At 50.4% G+C, this 22559-nt stretch overlaps 1 long non-coding RNA gene across 1 annotated transcript; it reads right to left on the reverse strand.

Moving 5' to 3' along the window:
- Positions 1–16603: 16603 nt before the first annotated feature.
- Positions 16604–18207, reverse strand: LOC136158318 (uncharacterized). Its single transcript, XR_010661327.1, has 3 exons — positions 17990–18207; positions 17037–17089; positions 16604–16714 (listed from the first exon to the last, which is right to left on the reverse strand). It is a non-coding gene; the product is annotated as an uncharacterized lncRNA (long non-coding RNA).
- Between the last annotated feature and the right edge of the window lie 4352 nt (positions 18208–22559).

A 22559-nucleotide genomic window follows, 5' to 3' on the forward strand; every position in this document is an offset into this window, starting at 1 on the left:
AGATACAGGAGCCAGCCAACAACCAAATGAGAGGAAAGGGCTGGTTCTTCAGCCCCTCCCCCTACCCTGCTCCACTGGCTCCAACGGAAGGCTGGTGAGAACTTGTCATTCCCCAATCCTTGGCAAGCTACACGCTTCACCAGATGTTAGGGCTGGCTTTGGAGCCAGGGTATCTTTGGAAAGGTGTCACGTCTAATTAACCTAATAAGTAGGTTGTAAGCTCAGACCGGAACCAGCAGAGGATTCACCCTGACAGATGGGGAGGAATGGGTCACACCTGCTGCGGGCGCCTGCCAAGAAGCCACTGGGATGGCCTGCGGAAGAACTAATAGGAGGCTTTGACTCTGCATCAGATACGAGGCAAGCAGAAGTTACACCAACATCATATTAACAGTGATAATAACTGCCATTTACAGAGCCCTTACTATGTGCCAAGCACTGAGCAAGCATTATCTCATTTAATTCTCACAACTGTAGAAGGCAAAGGCTATTATTATACCCATTTAACAGATGATGAAACTGAGGCCACAAGAGTTTGAGCAACTTGCCCAAAGTCACATAGCTAGAAAGGGGTAGAAATGGGAATTCCAATAGCCATTTGGACTCTAGAGTCTGTGCTTTTAGCTGCTGACTCCTTGGTTCCTTCCCTCACCTCTTCTCCTTACCCCCAGTCATTTCCAAAACATTTGGTGAAAAACATATATAGTGAGATGGAAAGAAAGTCCATTTATCCCTTCCATCAACTATTTTTAATATTTATTTATTTATTTGGCTATACCAGATCTTCGTTGCCACATGCAGGATCTTTAGTTGTGGCATGTGAGCACTTAGTTGTGGCATGTGGGACCTAGTTCCCTGACCAGGGAACGAACCTGGGGCCCCTACACTGGGGAGCTCAGCGTCCCAGCCATTGGACCACCAGGGAAGTCCCTTCCCCTAACTTCTGAATCATTGTCTGTGTTTAAGACATGTGGTAGTCTAGTGGGAGAGACAGGTATCTATAAATTATTATTAAAGAAATGAAGCAAAAATGCTTAATGGGGCTTTCCTGGTGGTTTAGAGGTAAAGAATCCGCCTGCCATTGCAGGAGACAAACGTTCAGTCCCTAGTCTGGGAAGATCCCACATACCATGGAGCAACTAAGCCTCTGCCCTACAACTAATGAGCCTGTGCTCTAGAACCGCATCCCAGGAGCTGCAACTACTAAGCCCAAGTACCACAACAACTGAAGCCCTCGCACCCTAGAACCTGGGCTCTGCTATAAAAGAAGCCATCACAATGCAAAGCCCGCACACTGCAACGAAGAGGAGGCTCAGCTTGCTGCAGCTAGAGAAAGCCCACGAAACAGTGAAGAGCCAGCACAGTCAAAAATAAAAACTAAATTAAAAAAATGTTTAATGAAAGAGCATAAGTGCTATAACACAAGTTGCTATCAAGAGAAGCAGTAAAACATGGTGGTCAAAGGGTAACTTACTTGGTTTCTTTGCACCTCAGTTTCCCTGTCTGCAAAATGGGCATAATACTACCCACTTTACCACGTTGTAAGGGTTAAATGAATTAATACTTGGAAAGCACTTGGATGGTGCCTGGCGTGTAGTAAGAACTTTATTCAACAAGTACTTTCTGAGTGGCTGCAAAGTTCCAAACACTGGTCTCAACTATTGGGACACATCAGCAAACAAAACAGATTAAAAAACCTTGCCTTTGTAGAGTTTGTACTATTGCTTACCTTCTCCTGACAGCTATTATTATTTTTATGTGAACTATTATTACATAAATAATATTAACTGTTAGCACTTTTAAATTGCTATTTTAGGTGATCTGTTATTATTTAATAAACCATGCTCTGTTGATCTTCAGAGGGCACAAAGCTGAGAAATACTGAATCCTCTGAGTTGGCCCAAGGACATTTCCTGTGGTTTCAGAGGTGGGTGGGTGAATTCATTTTAAACCCCCACTGAGTCTGGAGATGGTGCTTGAGGCGGTTGATAACCTACCAACCTCAAGGCACATCAGTTGAAAAACTGAGGAGTAACAGGTCCTGCAGGATCAAGGTTTAGGGGAGCCCAGGAGTCAGCAGAGGGTGGACAGAGAAAACCTGGGGGTGGAGAGTGAGGGTGGTTTGCCTGCAGAGGCGGAGAGGGTGGGTGCCGGTCTTTCCTGAGAATCCTTGTGCAACGCTGGTCTCAGGAAAAACCTGGCCCGAATTAGGTGGCTAAAGTCCATAAAGGCTAAGGGGGGCAAGTGAACTTGGCTTTGGGAGAAAGGAGGAAATCTGCCATCGCTTCCGGCAGCCCTGATGAACTGCTGAAAGCAGGGTTCCAGCCACGGGCCTCTCCACACTCCAGGGCCCCACAGACTTCTAGGCCTTCAGCCTTGGCCACCCGGCCCTGCCCCCTAGCCCTGATACACACCTGTTCAGCAGAGAATGACTTTTGATTTGTCACCTGTCATGCTGCCAGCCTGCTCCAGAGGGTGGGGAGGGCCCCGGAAGCTCTGTGGGAAAACCGAAGCTGTTGTGTAGATTAGAAGGGGGAGAAGGGGGAGGCAGGTGTGTCTGGGAGAGCCCCGGGGACCAGGTGCCCTGTTCTCACGCTCTCATTGTCTAGAGGCAGAAGGAGCCTCTGGCTGAGAGCAGAGATGTCACATGTCCAGCTGGGTGGCCCCCCTCCCCCAGCCTGTGTGCCAGATATGGGGCTTGCGGTCCTGCAGTGTGTTTCATTCATAGTCAATGAGGGCCCGGGAGGCCTCTGGGACTGTTTTTGTTTAGAAGCACACACTTGAAACTTCTGGTTAACAGGAAGTATCTTTGGCCCTGGGGATGAGGGGGATTTCTGGCCCACTGGTAGCTGGAAGTGCACATGTGTAAATGCAGCATGCTTGTGTCGAGGAGGGCATGTCTGCTTTGCATGCCTGCACTCATCTCTGGATAAATCTGTGCGTATGTGACTGTGAGTCTGTGTATATACATGCTGCTGCTGCTAAGTCACTTCACTTGTGTCCGACTCTGTGTGACCCCATAGACGGCAGTCCACCAGGCTCCCCCGTCCCTGGGATTCTCCAGGCAAGAACACTGGAGTGGGTTGCTATTTCCTTCTTCAGTGCATGAAAGTGAAAAGTGAAAGTGAAGTTACTCAGTCATGTCCAACTCTTAGCGACCCCATGGACTGCAGCCCACCAGGCTCCTCCGTCCATGGGATTTTCCAGGCAAGAGCACTGGAGTGGGGTGCCATTACCTTCTCCGGTGTACATACATGAGTATGGTCTGTATGTTGGTTTGGGGTGAGCAGGAAGGACTCTACAGAGCAAGACTGAAAATGTCAGTTCCATGGGTCTTCTCCCAGCTGGGCCTCTCATGGAATGAGCCTTTGAGGGTCTTGCTCTGCGGGTCTCCCCTGCCACAGAGCCTGTTACTCAAGCTCCACCGGCTGGCGCTGGTGATCCTGAGGATGCTGGGTTCTCAGCGCAGTAGCCTGGACCGGGGAGAGGATCTGGGGCCCAGGAAGCCTCCATGGATGGGCACAGGGTCAGGATGCAGCCCATGACTGGCTAATTGGCCCCTTAGCATGGGCCCAGGTGCCAATGTCCTGGCACTGCCGCCCCTGTTCCCAGCCACACCCTTTCAAACAGGCTGCTCTGGGGGCAGAAAGAGAAGCTCAGCCAGCCTACAGGCCCACCCAACCAGCAGCCAGGCCAGGATATAAATCAGTGTTCAGTGCTCAACCCAACCTCCTGGTCCTGGCCTGCTCTGTCCACTACCTGTTGGAGGCAGAGCCTTTAGGCCTCCAGACTTTATGTTGAGAAAGTGACATTTTTGGAGAAGCTGCCCAGCATGGATGTTGGCAGGGAGGGGGTTGAGGGTGGCAGCCATCCCCAAGTCTCCAGAAAACCTGGGAACTCTCCTGGTGGTCCAGAGGTTAAAATTCTGTGCTCCCAATGCAAGGGGCACAAGTTCAGTCCCTGGTGGGGGAAGTAAGATCTACATGCCACACAGCTTGGCCTGAAATGAACAAACAAACCAACCAAAAATTTCCATGCCACCCACCCATTTCTGCTCAGACTTCCTCTGTCTCCATCTCTTCCTCTTGTTCCCACGCTGGTTGCCCTGTTGGAGAAATTGTAGCACAAATGCTCTCAGTGGAAATTTCTGCAATGACAGAAATCCTCTCTATCTATGCTGTCCAACGTGGCAGCCACCAGCCACAAACATGGCTACTGAGGACCTGAACTGTGGCTAGAGTGATTGAGGAACTGGGTTTTTCATTTCATTTCATTTTGAAAAACACAGCTCTAGTAAGCCAATTCCTACAGAAGGGACGAAAAATGCAGTCGCCTCCAAGATGCATGTATCAGTGCCAAGTTCTTCCATGTCCATCTTCTTTGGAGCCTCCCAGCAACACTGGCAGGCCAGGGCAGGAACTACTAACCCCCCTGCACAGAGGGCCAGATGACTTGCCCAAGGCCTCCCTATCAGAGACAGGGCGGTAGAGTTGCCCAGGTCTTCTAGTTCTAGAAGTAAGACTTTCTCCATCACTAGCCTCTTCCTAGCAGACCTGCACTCAGGCACTGAGAACAAAAAACAATGCCTAATGCTAGAAGTTCAGTCCAGGTTTGACCTGTAGAGAAGAGGTTTCAGGGGTGGTATTGGAACTTCAGTTTCTCACTCTTTGTAGATGAGGAGAGGGAAATATGGATAGGTCTAGGGGTACTTGTATGCTAGACACTGTGTTAGGCTCTTTGCAAAGCTTAGCTCTTAACCTTCACAAGGTCAGGTGTTCTCCCCATTTTACAGATAGGGGAATAGAGGCTCAGAGAGGTGACTCAAGTTGTCCAAAGCCATACAGCAAACGAGTGGTGGAGCTGGGCTTTGAACTGGGCACTTTGACTCTGCAGGTTTCAGGTTTCTCTTCCACTCAGCTAGTAAAGAACCCACCTGCCAATGCAGGAGAAGTAAAAGTCGCTGGTTCAATCCCTGGGTCTGGAAGATCCCCTGGAGGAGGGCACGGCAACCCACTCTAGTATTCTTGCCTGGAGAATCCTTTGGACAGAAGAGCCTGGTGGGCTAATAAAGCCCATGGAGTCACAAAGAGTCGGACATGGCTGAGCCACTGATACACACCATCTGGTTTGGGATGTAGGCCTGATTTAGAAAAAACTGATTCTGTGAGTCAGATGGCACTCTGAACCAGGCTCCCACTGTGTGTGTATCTGTAGCTTAGGCTCCTCGGGGATGGGGGGAAGAATAAGGTCCCCTGGACCCCAGCCCTGGAAACCTTCTGTCTTTGCTCAATAAACTGACACAAGTGAGCCAAGTATTGGCCCATAAACAAAGGAAAGGGATTGAAGTGGCCTGGGTGAGCCAGGCTGGTTCTGATCTGCCTGGAAAGACTTCTCCAAGGAAGAGAGAAGCAGCTTGTCAGTGATTCACCTGCCTGGCTCACCCAGGCCTCTCCAGTCCCATTCAGCGTCTCCAAGGGCAGCTTCCTGACCCATTTGTTTCAAGTATGGGTTGTAAGTAACAAAGTATTTCAAACATAGTGGCTTAAAAAGGCAACAGTTCATGTTCCAGGGGCCCAGGCAGGGCTTGGTGGGTGGGGACAGCTCGCGCCTACTCACAGGGCATCAGCTGGAACTGTTCTTCTGTTTGTCTTTCTGGGGGGAGGGGCGTCATGTGTGAGGTTGCATCAGGCTGGCTGGGGGGCTGACTGAGGCCCAGGCTCAGCAGGAACATTGGGATGGCTGGGTTTCTCTTCTTCAGCATCAGGTCAGCCCCTCTGCAGTTAACCCCTCCAGAGAAGAGCTGGACTTACCCAGAAGCTGAGGGCCCTGAAGAAGCTGCAAGGCCTTGAATATTGAGGCCCAGAAAGAAAGAACACCAGACCCTGTCTCCTGGGGTCATTCTGAGGTTGCAGGACGGGATGTATGTGCAGACCTATCCTGGGGTCTGGAGCTATTGCCAGCAGCTCGCTCCAGTGCTGTGTGTCTAAAGCACCAGAATCGGCCTCTCTGACCTGGGTATGTGATGAAGGCCTACTGAGCCTTCTAGTTTTATCTTCAAAGCTCCTCCTCTTGAAGTCCCCTCACCAACTGAATGGCGCTTCACCAAATACACCTGTACCTTGGGACCTCTGCACGCTCTGCTTCCTGCCCCGCATGTCTCTCCTCCAGTCACCCCTCCAGCCCATTCTCCATCAGCTCCTTTCCTCCCAGGACTCTTCCTGACCCCCTGCCCCAGAGCTGGCTTCCTCCACTCTTCCCCACTCATTCACGGGTCACAGAGGATCACCTGGACAGTGGAGGCAGGCAGGTCCCGAAGCTTGTAGAGTCCTTCTCAGCAGCCCTGTGGGAGAGACTGCAAGGGTGTCTGGCCTTGATAATGACAATGGACCCCAGTGATCATACACAAGGGCTCTGGAGTCAGGCTCTGTGGTTCAGATCCCACGTACAACCTAACAGTTCAGCATTGTCTCATCTGTACAGTGGTGATAAAACAGTACCTAGCTCCTCAGGTTTGTTGCAAGAGTTCAATGAGAAGATGACAAGGAAGGCAACATGTTCTATGTGGAGTGAATGCTCCCTAGTTACTGCTCTTAGTTGGTTAACATGTGCTGCTCTTAGGCCTGGCTGTGGACGTCTGACCCCCTGAGAACAAGGGGTTCAGTATTGTCTCATCTGTACAGTGGCGATAAAACAGTACCTAGCTCCTCAGGTTTGTTGCAAGAGTTCAATGAGAAGATGACATGGAAGGCAACATGTCCTATGTGGTTCTAATGCTCCCTAGTTACTGCTCTTACTTGGTTAACACGTGCTGCTCTTAGGCCTGGCTGTGGATGTCTGACCCCCTGAGAACAAGGGAACTGAGGCCGACCCCGCTGTGACCTTAGGTCAGCTCCTCCCTCCCCCAGCCCCTAGAGCCCAGCTGGAGCCACTGTGCCAGGTGTCGTGAGGTGTCCTGTGGCTTAGCTCCCGGTCCCCAACACTCTGGTCAGCGCCTCCCTGCCTGGACCTGCCCGGCCACTGACCCCAGGCCGTCTGGGAGGTGTGAGCAGGAACCCACGGTCCTCCAGCAGCCCAGGCTCCATGTGTCACAGGAAAGAGAGGTCTGACACCTCCCCTCTCCTGGCTGGGCACTGCTCTTTCCCTCTCCAGGTAGGTCTGGCAAGGTGGGGCTGTGGAATAGAGTGAGGTCTGGGCCCCTTTCCCGAATCTGGCTGGTGACTCAGTGTTAAGCTCATACCCTTTGTCGCTGGGCCCTGAGACACGTTTAGGGAGTGTCAGCCTCAGAGTATGAGGTGGGTCTGCCTACTTAGCTAGTCAGTCAGTCACTTTTGTTGTTCTTTCTTTTCTCCAATCCACAGTCTCCCTGAGCACCTACTCTGTACAGATACTCTTCTAGATACTGAGGATATAGACAGAGCAGGACTGATCAAAGTGGAGCCTGGGAGAAGTGTGCCAGGCCTGTGAGTGAGCAGCCACTTTGTGGCCTTGAGTTCTGTGGGCCCTCTTTGATCCCCTCTCTCACATCTACCCATGCTAGGCAAAGGAGCAGAATAAAATCTCTGGACTTCACAGTCAGAATCCAGTCCTGGCTGTGCCTCTTACTCACTGAGTAACAACTTGGCTCAACTCTTAAATCCTCAGTGTTCTCATCTGCAAAGTGGGTGTACCATTAAGAGGGCCAAGGAAGCAACACCTGCCATGGATTCAACACTGCGGCAGAAGCTTCTTATGACACAGCAAATGGCCTTCGTCCACCCACTGCCATCATCTGCCACCATCTCCCACCTTGCTGGGCTGGAATCTTGCCCTTCCTTCTGATTTCCTGGGCAGGATGTGGCTTTGCTGACAGTAGCCAAGTCGCCTTCTGGACCCCGGAGGATGCGGGAGACCTTTCCTGTGAGCCATTTGCCCCCTGATGCCGGGGTCACAGAGGTCTTCAAACCTCAGATCAGAGAAAGATGAGGAGGAGGGTGACAGAGGCCATATTTCAGGGGCCTGGCCCAGCTGTTAGCAGGGATCCCTTCTCCATCAAGGACAGATGGGACCAGCCCTCCAGAGTCGGGATGGATTGGGCACCTGGGTGGAAGCTGACACCAAGGGTGAGAAATTCATGTGACCCTGTCATCTCCCATCAGGAGACTCCCACACTCTTCTTCCTGCAGCCAGGAAATGAAGTGACAGGTCACTCTGAGGGGCAACTGGTGACAGGCCCCCCCATAACATTTATTTAGAACTGGCAGCCCTGTCTCCTTCCAAAAGGGGCTAAGGGACTGCTCTGACATTTGCAGGATGACTACTGGCTAACCAGGCCTTCATGCCATCATCAAATTCCCACAAGAACTTCCACTTCAGTGATGAGGAAACTGAAGCTCAGAGAAATGAAGAGACTTGCTGATGCTACCCAGCTAGTCCAAGGCAGAGAAGCCTAAGGAGTCCGGTTCCTCTGACTGTCAATTTTTGCAGATATGACAGGACGACAACAAACTGAAGCCATAAATCTATCAAAGGACAGAGAGAGTGATGTTCCTAACTTCCAGGAGAACCTTCTGAGAAGAGGATGTACATAATGCACTTATAATACTGATAAATGAGGTCAATAGTTTCTGAAGGAATATATAAGAGGCCATGAATAGCACAGCCCTTTGGGAGGAGAAACTGGTATGGGGGAGGGATAGTGAGAGAATTTTGCATCTCATTCTTTGTCTTCCTGTAGCACTGGAATGATTTTCCATGAGCATTTAATTAGCAGAAGGGGTCATCAACTAGTAGGAGTATGGATCATTTTTCATTGTCTCTTGATTTTTTTCTGAGATAGGAAAAGAAAGAGGGAATTTCCTGACAGTACAGTGGTTAGGATTCCAAGCTTCCAATGCAAAGGGCCACGGGTTTGATTCCTGGTTGGGGAACTAAGATCCTGCATACCACAGGCATCGTCAAAAAAACAAAACCAAAAAAAGAAGTATATTTGTTAAAAAAAAAAAAAAAAAAAAAAGACACCAGGAAGTTAATAAAAACTGAATCCCAAGAAAATTTCACAAATACAATTATTTGTACAACTGAGAACTCTTTGGGACTTCCCTGGCAGTCCAGTGGTTAAGGGTTCACCTTCCAATGCATGGGGTATGGGCTTGATCCCTGGCTGTGAGCTAAGATCTTACATGCTTTGGGGCCAAAAAGTCAAAACATAAAACTGAATCAATACTGTAACAAACTGAATAAAGACTTAAAAAATGGTCCTCATAAAAAGAAAAAAAAAAAAACAAATATTTGTTTAAAAAAAAAAAACTCTTTCTGGAGAAGATCAGAATAAATATCAGAGGCAATAAATTACTTAAAAGCCAAGCTATACCAAGATTTTCATGACTAAAAGCAGGATACAGTTCTCTGATATCTGCATTGAAACTGCTGTCATCAATAATTAAACATGGAAAAACTAAAACATAGGCTAATGCAGTTTCTGGAATGAAACATTTCATTTTACTTTAAGCTCCATGCCTTAAATGGAGCCTGGAACACAGTAGATACTCCCCAAAATCCATTGGTTAATGGATAATTGACTTGTGCTCACTGGATCCTGAAGTGGGTGCCCAGTCAATACCTGCTAATGGAAATCAATAATAAAATGCTATCCTTCTCAACCACTATCCCTGGATCTCAGCTTTGACACTAATCCAGGGTGAGTGTCATCAGTCTTGGGCAAGATTGGGAGACTCTGAGCTCCCTCCCTGACAAAAGGAATGGGTAACCAGAGGGACTGACCCCATCACAGTCCAGTGTCTGGGAGTGGTGAGCACAGACAGGTCTTTCCGTCCTGATTGCCCTGTCAATACAGGCACAGAGGATGTGTGGGCTAGCTTCATTCAATATTTACTGCCCTTTCCCAGCCTACCCTGCCTCCTGCTCACAGAGGCAGGCATGCAGAGGACCAGACTGAAATCCCCATTCTCACATCTCTCTAGGAGCCAGAATCCAGCCCCACAGGATTCCTCTCCTCCGACCCAGGAGATGAGCTAGCATCGTGTGCTTGCCATGGCCTTGAAAACAACACAACTCCACCTGAGTGTACCATCTTCCTTCAAACCAGCCCTTTTCAGCTTCCCTCTCTGACCACAATCTCACATTCCCCTCATCAGCCCATCCTACAGTCTCCATCTCCAGTCCACTCCTCAAATCCACTATCAGGTCCATATTTTCATCCCCTCCAGTCTTACTGACAGCCCTTTCACCAGTCATCTCATGCCCGGACCACAGCAGTAGACCCCTAACTTGTCTTCCTGCTCCCAGGGCCTCTGTCTCCAAGCCAGTCTGCAAAGAGATGCAGTTGAACCAAAGTAGAGAACCCTTTCCATCCATGCAACTTCCGGCCCAGAAATAGCTAAGAGCTTCCAGTTGCCTTTAGAGCAGGGTCTTACTTGCTCACCAGCATCCATTCAACTTGACCAGCGTCTATATATCACACTCACTTGGGACCAGGTACTATTTGGTCCAAGTGCTTGCAAACATGAATTTACTTAAGCCTCATAAAATGAGGTCAGTATTGTTATGATCACTGCTTTACAGGTGGGGAAACAGGCATGAACATGTAAAGTAACCTAAGGTCACATCATTAGTAAATGACAGAAAGCAAATTTGAATACAACTAGTCTAGCTCTGGGGGCTTCCCAGGTGGCACTTGTGATAAAGAACCCATCTGCCAATGCGGGAGACATAAGAGACACAGGTTCGATCCCTGGGCGGGGAAGACTCCCCTAGAGGAGGGCATGGCAACCCACTCCAGTATTCTTGCCTGAAGATGTAGCTCTCCAGGCTCTGGTCCATAGGGTCACAAAGAGTCAGACATGACTGAAGCAACTTAGCATGCACACATGCAGCCTGTCTAGCTCTGGAGTCCGCGTTCCTGTCCTTGGGCATCTGCGGCGAGGATGCGTGGGTCACATCCCCCTTGTTTTCCTGACCTTCTCTGCCAACCCCTGGGATTCGTGAGCTGATGAGCATGGACGTCCTCTGCTTCTTTCCATCCCATGAGGATGCCTTTGCTCTGCTTCCCTCCTCCTCACTCCCCACCTCCTCCGTTCTGTCCAATTTTCTGCCCTCTCAAGGCTAAATTCAGCCCACTTCCCTGACTCCTCTGCCCTCCAGCTTCACTCACCCACATCTCCTTTGACTTCCCTTCAGCCCTCCTCTGGTGTTCTTGTCCACAGACTGCACTGTCTTCTCTCTGTGGGGTTCAAGTAGAATCTATCTCCCGCATTCCGTGAAGGCAAAGGGAGAGCATGTTGCAATTCTCACTCATCTCCCATCACAACCCATCGCCAGAGGGAGCAGGGAGAACGGAGGGAGCCGGCGAAACCAGACCAGTAGTGAGGCAACCACAGGAGAGGAGGGTGAGGGCTTCTTGGAGGAGGTGGACTTGCACGAACTCATCGGGCCCTGCAAGGAGTGAAGGTAAGGTCCTGGGGGTTAGCCTGCTACTGCTGCCCCATCACCCCTCCTCATCAAATTCCTGGCACCTTCCTCCTGATTCCTGTCCTGGGGCATTTGTGGCAGAAATGCTTTTCCCAAGGTGCTTGCGAGACGGATTCTTCAAGAATAACCTCCTCTTCAAGCCTTTCCCTGACTGCTCTCTCTCATGCTGCTAGTTCCTTCTCTCTCTCTCTCTCTCTCTTTTGCCCTGTTTTATTTTTCTTTCCGATATTTCTCAGTTCCCAAAGGTCTTTACTTTTTTCCTGTGCTGTTGCTTGTGGCTCCCACCAGCCCGTTTAAACAGGTCTTCCTTCTTCACCTCTGAATTCCAGCCGTTTGTGCAGTCCTGGCACATAGTAAGTCATTAATAGTTATTTATTGAATGAGGAATAAATGAAGGGCCAAATGAGAGCATCTTGTTTGTTGTGGACCCGGGGAAACACAATAGGGCTGTGGTTCTCCCACCCTCTTTGGTTGGGAAAGACCATTTTGGCCCACACGTGGCTGCAACACAAGACCTCCCCCAGACGAATGCCTTTGGCAAGACCCCAGTGAGGCACTGGGGGCCAGTGGGGGCAGTCAGGACCTAGGGGCTGGGGATAAGGGTGGTCTTGGTCCCCAGAGTTTCTAGTGAAATGAGTGTCCTGAGGCAGATCTTTCATATGTGTCGGTCATTTTGACCATTGTGGTAGGCAGGATTAGTTTAATGTAGATATAACTATCTTAACCAACCATTTTCTTATTGAACTCTTATATGAGGCCTAAAAGGTAAGTAGGACTCTGTTTTAATAGAAGATGAAGTAAAGATTCAAAAATATTAAACTATTCATCAAAAATTACTCAGTTCTATGATCTTATCTTAGGTGAGAGTATTATTGAATGATGTCTGATCATTTAATTCTTTTGGGGGGTAAAGGGGATATTTGTGTAGAAAAGATCCTAAGAATAGTAGGTATCAATACTATTTAACCCTCAATACTATTTAACCCTTGGCAAGCTATTTCTATGTGCCAGGCACTTTTCTGAGATAGTTACATGTAGAAACTGATTGAATCTTGATGTTGCCTTGTGAGAAAGGACCAATTGTAATTCTCAATTAACAGATGGAGAAACTGAGACTCAGAGAGAGTAAGCAACTCACCCATGGACCTATAGCTAAGTAGTGGATGTGATAACAATAGTATGTGTCTGCAAACACATCATTTGTTTCCCACCCTCTTCCAATGAAACTGAGACTTGTTCTAGCCAATGAAATATGAGCGGAAGAGACATCTGTCATGTCCAAAGGGAGGCCAGTGAAAAGCCCAGGCATGAGCCTCCAGTCTCTCCTTTCCCCTGATGTGAAACAGTGGTGATGTGCCTATGGCACCTTCAACCACTTGCATCCCTAAGTCACTGTGTGGAGCAGAGTACCTACTCTGCTGCCTTACATGGGACATGCAACTTGGGAAGAAATAAACTTGCATTATGTCAACCACAGAAATCTGGGGGGTTGTCTGTCACCATGCACCTCCTGGTCAGTCAGTAGCAGATCAAGGCTCAACTAGCTCAGTCTCAACTAGGAATTCTAAGGCTCAACCCTTAAAGTATCTTGGTATGAATCTTACCTAGTGATGGCCACCAAAATCCCCAGAACAAATCTGTCACCTCTCTCCTTCCCCTGCCCGCTGCACATTTGGAGAGGACATAGCTCATGGAGCCCCTGTGCGTGTTAAAGCCCTTATTAGTAACACCACTCTGTCCATTTGGTTCCGGTGGAGCCCAGGACCAGCCTGGCCAGTGAGAGCACTGAATCCTCCAACCCTTAATGACTGTGCACAAACTCTGGTTGGTGCAGAGAGGGCAAAACCCAGGGCTTGTGTAGGATTTACCAGGGCAAGAAACACTCTCTCTTCTGCTCATCCTTGGAGGGTACAGGCCTGAGCCGATGGCCATTTTGCCACCCCACGGGACCTAGGTGTGAAACCAAGCCCCATGTTGAGTGCTGAGTTGAAAGGTAAGACCCACTGGTGCCATCTGAACCACTGGACTCAGCTGGGTCTGAGACCAGCTCTACTCAAATGTCTGTGGTTGACCAAAGCAGTTTGAAGGGAAATTTTCTGTCACTTGCAACCAAAAGGTTCTGAGTGGGATGTCACTGCGCCCTGTGGCTCTGTCGGGCTACAGAGCACTGTGTGTTCTGGATGGAGGCAGGAGAGATGCCTTGGGACCCAGGAGCAGGGGGCACCTTTAGTAGTCGGACTTCTGGAAGAGATGGTGGGCTTGGGCAGAGCAGGGCTGGGGTGCTGGCAGGATGCCTGTGTAGAGGTGCCCGGCAGGTGGGGAAGGAAGAGTGGATACCAGTCTGAAGGGTGCTAGAGCCTCTGATGCAGATGAGGGAGACAGCCGCTGAGTGTGTGGGAGGATGTGACCATGGGTGGGGTCAGAAAGAGAACAGAAAGGAGAATGGAGTCCAGACCTCAGGGAGCGGGACCCTCACTACAACAGAGAAAGAGTTCAGCGGGAGGTGTGTGTGTGGCCTGGGGCTGGCTAGCTTCTGCGCTACTCTTACCCTCAGTCTCTTTTTCGAGTTAAATGAGTTCACGGACTCCCTGTGCCATGCTGCGGTGAGGATGGAGGTGGCAGGGCCAGTCCATCTCTGAGTGCCGGAGCTCAGTCCGCCTGAGCTGGTATTAGTTAAGTGGAAGATGGGAGGCGGAAGATACAGCAAGGATGTGAAAGGAGAGGCCTGTCCAGGAAGGGTTGCTTTCTCCCTGGTGTACCCCGAACATGGCTCTCACAGCCTGTTCTTCTGAAATTGCCTGTTGCCACCTGAGTTCCTCAGGTAAGAAGCAAGACCTGTTCTCTTTGTGTCCTAGAGGCCAGTTGGTACAGGGCTGCACAGGACAGGCACTGGGGGAGTGTCGAGGGCAGGGGGTGGTAGGGGAATGGAAGGAGGACTAGCTGCCCCACTGACCTCTACAGAGCAGGAGGAGGAGAAGCCCAAGAAGAGGTCATGCAATTTGTCTCCTGAGAAGCCACTGGTGGGATTTCCCCAGCGGTCCAGTGGTTAAGAATCTGCCTTCTAATGTGGGGGACACGGGTTCGATCCCTGGTCAGGGAAGTAAGATTCCACATTCTGGGGGCAACTAAGTCCACAGGCTGCAACTACTAAGTCTGAGAGCGGCACACCGCAACAAAAGCAAGCAAACAAACAAAAATTAAAAAAAAAAAAAGAACTCACTGGTGGCTGTTGGGCATTGCAGTGTTGACCTAGGATCTGCAGCCACTCCATGTGTCCCTGTCCTTGCAAAAGTCACTGCCCACCAGCAGCAAGTGAAAGGAACTGGGGGACAGGAGCCTGCACCTCTCACTGAGTTTCCCAGGGGCAACCCAGACTGGTAGCCCAACTGCTAGCCCGTTGGCGGGTAGCCAAGACTGCTGCCCCCTCAATGTGGTGGGGGCTCTAATCTCAGCTGCTGGGGAAATCTGACACCTTTGACCCCCTTTCATCTCTTCCGGGGCAGTCCAGCAGGCAAAGATGCTCCAAACAGCAGTTGGGTTGGTCCCCAGGAGGGCCATGCTTGTATCAGTGATGGTGATTCCAAGGCCAGCCCCCAGGAAACCTGCATCTTGAGGATTTTGAGTGATGTGGGGTGTTAATCTGATGTGGGCTGGGGCAGAGATACCTAAGAGAACCCTCTGCTCCAAGGAGAACCCTCCGCTCCTCAGTCCCTACGTTGCAAAACTTCGCTGGCCTTGCAGCCCTGCATTCCACCCTTGGGCTTGCTGTGAGTCCTCCTTTAAGATGAAAACACCCCCCAGGGTGGGACATATTCACTGTAGAGAATAAAAAATAGCCCCACAGCTGTGGCCTTGAGACTCAGGCACAACAGAACCGGCTGGAAGGGAAGATGCAGAAGAAGTGGAAACAGACCTCAGCAAACCCTTCCCTCCTTCACAGTGCCGCCTCTTCACGGTGGGGTGGGGCTGAGCTTCCTCCTGCCTTGTCTTCCCTTCCTGACTCCATGCCAGTTTCTGGGTCAGGTGACAGGGACATCTGCTTCATTCAATAAGTCGCTTGAGGTGAGAGTGAGGCAAGATCCATAGAGCCTGGAAGAGAACCCCTACCTTGCACCCCTCTTACCTTCCCCGTTGTAGCCCGGGCCCATCTCAGTGCAGAGGAGAGGCCCAGGCCCAGGGACAGGGCTCAGAGGACAGTGGGGGACTTGGGAAAAGCCACCCTTGCCTCTGGATCCTCAGTCCCTGACTGGGGTGGGATGATCCTCCAGGGTCTCTTCCAGTTGAGACCATCGCAGTCTTCAATGCCACCCATCTCATCATCCTGACTCTTAAGAGGAGATGGTTTCCCCTTCTCCCCACTCCCAAGTAATTCCCAGGGGTACTGGACAGGGGATGAGCATTGTTCCACGGTGGAACCTGTCTCTGGATCCAGGTGAAGTCCAAAAGGCACAGTGAAAGCTCTTTACCTGGGGCAGTGACTCAGAGAATAACAGGAAGTGATTCTGATGCCTCTAGTTAGAGAAACAGGGACCCCACAAAGAGTCAGTCTAGAATTTGTGGGGGGACTGGGTAAGAAGTAGGGCTTCCCAGGTGGCTCCAGTGGTAAGGAACACACCTGGCAATGCAGGAGACATAAAGAGATGCTGGTTGATCCCTGAGTCAGGAAGATCCCCTGGAGGAGGGCATGGCAACCCACTCCAGTACTCTTGCCTGGAGAATCCCATGGACAGAGGAGCCTAGCAGGTTACAGTCCATAGGGTCGCAAAGAGTCGAACACGGCTGAAGCAACTTAACACGCGCGCTCGTGCACAGGCAAGGAGCGGGGACGGGGAGAGGACATCCCAGTGGCCTGGCTAGTGGCAGCAGGTGGGTTTCTACATGGGAAGGAGCTGGGTCACCTCCAGGATCAGGAGTCTGGTCCTCCCTCCGAGCTGGGGATGCACATGGTGGGCAGGACGGGGGAGAACCAGTCCACAGTTTTCATAAGCTGTTCAAAGGGATCTGAAACCCCAGAATACGAGAGCCTTCCTTTGAAAAACATTTATTTCATGCAAAATTAATATTTAGAAGCATTCTCACCAGAGAAGGTCAAATCATCCCAAAATACAGGGAGCGACAAGAAAAATCCTCCCCGGAGGCCCCCAGTGCTAGAGCCCTCCCCAGAAGAAGCCACTGTTATCTGCTCAGGATTTGTCCTTGGAGAACGCAGGCTCTGGGTCTCTTCTCAACGATGTCTCTGGTGTGGTGGCTATTGAAGCAAGAGAAAAAAACAAACAAAAAGCCATGTTCACACCACATGAAAGCATCCTCTTTTTCTTGGGCCCTCCACACCCCTACCCCAGTCATGCCTACCCTACCTGACATACACACTCTGACAACAGTCTGAACTGAGGAAACTCTCCCCAGATCCTTGACCTGGGTGGCAAACCCTAAGCTCCCAAGCACTGGGATGCCGAGGAGCTGCAGCCTCCTTTGGCTCCAGGGCAGGCAATCTTTGGCTCCCAGAAAACCTTCTCCGGAACCCAAGGAAAGGAAGATAGGGATTGGAAGACAGGTGTGTGCACTTGTACCTTTATCCTGAGTGGGAGTCCAAAGTCCGTCTGTCCCAGAGGCCTCCAAAACACTAAAAAGGATTAAAACCACAGTTGTAAATTGATTGCCTCTTAATGGGGAAGAGTATATTAGTAAAAACAATTCAGTTGTTTCTGGAGTTCTTTCTAATTTACAGCTGCAGGTTCCAGAGTCCTGCCTGGGAATAAGGCAGCCTCCCCCTCCCCTTGAGCTTGGGGCTGGGGGCAGCAGGGAAGAGGGAGGAAAGGAGCGAGAGGGAGGAAGAATTAGAGATGAGATAAGGAGTGAAGCTGGTGAGCAAGCCAGGCATCGCCCCCCAAAAATTCATGTCCTTCCTAGAACCTCAGAATGTGACCTTATTAGACAAGGCTTTGTAGCGATCTACTATTTATTACTGGAGTGTTGCAGTCATTAAATTAAGATGACGTCATACCAGAGTGGGTAGGCCCTTAATCCAATATGACTGGTGTCCTTATACGAAGAGAAGAGACAGTGAGGTCACAGAGGGGACAACACCACGTGATGGTGGAGGCAGAGACTGGAGTGATGCGTCCATGGGTTGTGTTCAAGGGACTGCTGGCAACCCATGGACTGCAGGAAACAGTCTCAGGAACCAACCCTGCCGGGACCTTGATTTGGGAATTCTAGCTTCCAGAACTGTAGGAGAGCACATCGCTGTGGTTTAAACCACCCAGTTTTCAGTACATTGTAATGACCGTCCTAGGACCCTAACACGCCAAGATAGCGGCTGCAAAAAGCGGAGCTCAACAGAGATCTAAAGTCCCCAGCTCTCAGTAACTAAAAGGGCCAGGCCTCTTTGGGTCAGAGAGTCTGTGTGCCCCCTCGCTGGGGCTGCGCTCACTCAGGTGTGCAGGCAGCTCTCAGCCTGGAGAGATTTCTCCTAATAAGCAGCAAAGCCAAACACATGTTCCCGTCCAGGCCCCCGAGTCACCTGCCACTTGGCATTGAGAGGATGTCAGCCTGGTTCCTGGCTGGCAGCGCTGACAGGCGCCCATCTGCTCCGGAAGTGCCTGGCCTGGGTAAACACAGCCGGGCTCTGCCTCCCACGGCCGGACCAGCGGGGCCAGGCAGGCTGTGCGGAAGCCCTGGGCCTCAGGCCCCCTCAGGGTCACTCTCTACCCCAGCCTGGCCACGGCTGGCTGCCCCTACTGGAATGGCATCCCGGAAACCCAGAAAGGAAGAGCGGGGAGAGGGGTGGGGGCTCGACACAGGACCCGGCCCACCTCCCAGGTCACTTCCTCGAACCCCTCCCTGCTGGGCCCAGGGTCACTGCCCCCTCCCACAGGCCCACCCCTCCCCACTCTCACCCACGTCAAGCCATCTGCCACCCTCGCCCCCCTGGCGGGCACCGCAGCCTGTGACTCAGCGCCCAGCCCTGAGGCTGCTCTGTGGGTGGCGGCTCCGGAAACCTTGGTGGGGAGGGAGCTGAGCTGGGGGGCAGGGGTGAGGGCTGGGGGGAGAAAACATGTGCAGACCCCAGGTGGCCTTTCCCTGATCACCAACCCCTGACCACACTGCCTTCATCCGGTTCTTAAAGCACAAACTCTCCAGCAGAGGTGTTTCCTAAAACATAATGGTCTCGTTAAAATGTACCTAATTCAATTCCTTTTTTCCCTTGGGGATCCACCCCCTGTTCTTCAGGCCCTGACCCCAGGGCCAAATTGGGACCTGCTTCTCTAGTGTATTCCACCCTCATCTCATGTGCCACCCCCAACCCCTTGCAGCCTCTGGAATAGAATATTCACCCCACACTCGCCCTTGTGTGGATAAATTCCCACCGAGGTGTTAGAGACTTCATGTCACCTCCCTGCAAAGGGCTTGACCCCAGTGTATATCCCAAAGGAACAGTGGTAATGGGGAGACTGAAGGTGTCATTCTGGGGGGTAAGGATGAGGGGCTGGACCTCACCCAGTGCATCTTGGGAGAGGGCTCCTGGTCTGCTTCTGAGTCAGGAGCTCTTTACATGTGTGTTGTTTCCCTCAAAGGGGCTTGGCCCCTGGAACTTGGCTCTGGAGGAAAAACCTGGAGGCTGGGCTTGTCCCACAGCTTGAAGATTGGGATTTGAGGCCCGGCTCCAACCCCCCGGAGGTGAGGGATAGGCTTGGATCTCCAACCCCAGAAGACCTAAGTTCCCAGTGCACAGGATCCTGCTTCAGGCATCTGTCTCCACTCACTCCTGCTGAGCCCCCTTCCCGAGGGTTCAGCCTCCTTCGGGGCCTCTTAGAGATTTAGCTGCCTCGCCTCAATGCTCAACGGAGGTCCTCAGGATTCGGCCCTGGCTCCCCTCCTGACTTAGCGGCCCTCTGGCGTCCATTTCAGATTCTCCTACAGAACCAGGGAGTGGTGCCCCATCTTCTGTTCCCAGCCCTGTTCCCCCCCTAAGAAGCCCACAGCCTCCTGTCATTTCATAGTGGCCGTTTTACTGCTGATAACTGCAAGGAAACAGATTGGGCCCAGCAAAAGTAAAGAATCCTGGAAAACTCCAAGAAACCTCAGACTTGTAGCAGGAAGAGTCTGAATGTATTTAATTCCTGGAGCTGCAGCCACATGTGAACTTGAACAAGACACCCTTGTCTGCACCTTGGTGGCTTCAACTCCAAGTGGGGGGAAAACACGAGTGTCTGCCCCACAGGGTGGCTGTGAAGGTTAATTGAGGCAGAGGGAGGACTGCGAAAATACACAATCTGAGATTGTCAGTCTGGTTCTTCTGAAGTGTACACAATCTACTCAACAGTAAAAATTAATCACAGTCACGTGCATTATTCATTTAGCACTTTCTGTGCTGACACAATGAGTGTCAGACATTGTCTGAGGATGTGCCTCCCATAAGTCTGTGTTCTTTTACCCCAGTCTTTCTTCCCACACTTTTTCAAGAGACAGTTCAATGCCTCCAGGGCGGCCCCCTCCCTCCCCCTGGGTACTGGGATATTTTCCAGGCTAACCCTCTCTGGAGGAGAGTCTCCCGGGCGCATATGCTGCTTCCCAGAGCAGGAAGGTGGGCAGAAAACGGCCCCAGCTGGAAAATCAGAGTTTGTGTTTCCGCACAACTTCTTCAGAATAATAGACTTGTAGAAAAAAAAAAAAAACACAAAAAGCTTCACTCAGAGAATAGCAACCTGTTTTGCCCAGGGTTCTCTAAGCCTGTCCCACTTCACAGCTGCAGAAGTTGTGATATTTCCTGAGGCCACACAGCAAGTAACCAGCAGATATTCCACCAACATTGAGCACCTGCGACATAGCAGGTATTGTATCCAACAGGGCAGGTACTGTAGCCACTTGGTAAAGACCCATGGCACCCACATCAGGCTCCAGGGAGGCAGGGATGGGAATGGCATTGATATTCTATGGAGAGGGATCAGACCTACACAAGTCAAAAAGGTCATTGCTGAGACAGATAAATTCTATGGAGAAAATAAATCTAGGTGCCAGATGGAGAGGTGGGTGGATTTAGGGGAGGAGTCACTTTCTACTACTGTAGTCAAGGAGGCCTCTGAAAAGCGACATTTTTTGACATTTTGAAAAGATGAGACACAGGTATGTGAAGGGCGAGGGGAAGAGGCATTCAGTTGAAAAGAATGGCAGGTGCCAAGGCCCTGGGGCAGGAATGTGCTTGGGCTCTTCTTGGAACAGAAAGGCCAGAGTGGCTGAAGCAATGACAGAGAGGGGGCAGTCAGGGTGACGAGGAGAACAGGGAGTCAAGAGGCCCCACAGACATGGAAATGAGCCTGAATTGTATTCTGAGGGCAACAGAAAGTCATAGGAAGCTTTCTAAGCAGGGCAATGATGGCTGTGATGTGTCATTTACAAAGATCACTCAGGAAGCTGTGTGAAGGATGGATGGAAGGGTGGCAAGGAGTTGTGAGGAAGCTCCAGTGGTCTGGACAACCATGCCAGCTGTGGGGGTGGAGCGAAGAGGAAAGTAGATCAATGCCTGATACCAACACCTGTGAAGCATTGAGCACTGGCCTGGCATGTTCCAAGAGATATTCAACATAGAGCTGGGGGCCCCAGAAGAAGGGGTGCTGGTGGCTAGCTATGTGGCCAGGGTTAGGAAACTGGGGGCTGTTTTTCCTGGGCTTAAGGCCACAGGAGACCAGCAGCCCTGGGTGGGAGCCTGCAGGGACAAATTCTGGGGATCTCACATCCTCCTTTCAGTTCCCTAACATATATGATGTCTTTCTCTTCTTAAAAGGCCATTGTCAGAGGCACTACTTGTGACAGATCAGTGTTCCAGAAATAAGAACCTGGAAGCAATTGAAATAGGAGACAGCTTACTATATTTGTTTTTCTATTTCAAAATTGTGTTTAACTTGCACATACACATGATAAAAACCTTCAGAGTACAGAGCACATAGCAAGAGACAAATCTCCTTCCACCCTATCTCTATCCCTAGAACATATTCTCTGTTATCTATTCATTTTTAATTTTTCAGAAACATTCTCAGCATATAATACATATACATCACACATCCTATTTTTAAACAAGGAAATCAATTCAGTTCAGTTACTCAGTCGTGTCCAACTCTTTGCAACCCCACAGACTACAGCATGCCAAGCTTCCCTGTCCATCACCAACTCCAGAAGCTTGCTCAAATATGGAAATAGAATAGTAAATTGTTTCATATCTTTTTTCCCCCAAGCCATATGCTCAGAGATAAAGAATCTGCCTACAATGCAGGAGACACAGGAAACCTGAGTTCGATCCCTGGGTTGGGAAGATCCCTTGGAGAAGGAAATGGCAACCCACTCCAATATTCTTGCCTGGGAAATCCCATAGACAGAGGAGATTCAGCCCATGGGCTCATAAAGAGTTGGATACAACTGAGCACAGAGCATATGAATCACTATTTCATTCTTTTTTAGTGGCTGCATGCTACACCATCACAAAGCTGTATCATATAGGAAAGATGGTTTCTAGGTTTTGGCTAATACCAACAATATAGCATCAAACATCTTCATATGTAGGTCTTCAGTATTTCTATTGGATAAATTCATAGAAATGGAATTTCTAGCTCAAGGGATAATTACATATTTCCAGTTTGAATAAGTACTGGCAAATCGCTGTTTAGAGCAGATGGACCAACTCACTCCCTACTCTTAGTTTCTGCTGACCCTATCAGTAACCCCCTTACAATGTCAATACAAGGCATCATCCAAATGTTTCATTTTTGCCAATTTCATGACACCTGACAACTTGCATGTGTCAAGTGTGAGTCCACCTTCATTGGTGTGGTGGGTCTTATCACCCTCATTCTGCAGATCAGAGAGCATAATTCACTCACTCCAGGACAGAGCCAGTGTCCCAGCACTGCTGTGAACCAGAGGGATGACAGAAAGTCCAGCTGGGAACAGGATAGGCAAGACCAGGAGTGAGGAAGCTAAGGCCAGGCAAGGTTGTGGTTGCCTACGCAGACACTCAGGCTCTGGCGATCAAGATGGGGAAGGGAACCTGCAGGTCAGAAGCCAAGAGACCCTTCAAAGATCAGGTTTATAAACCCATT

The sequence above is a fragment of the Muntiacus reevesi genome, chromosome 2, assembly GCF_963930625.1.
Source record: "Muntiacus reevesi chromosome 2, mMunRee1.1, whole genome shotgun sequence".
NCBI lineage: Eukaryota > Metazoa > Chordata > Mammalia > Artiodactyla > Cervidae > Muntiacus > Muntiacus reevesi.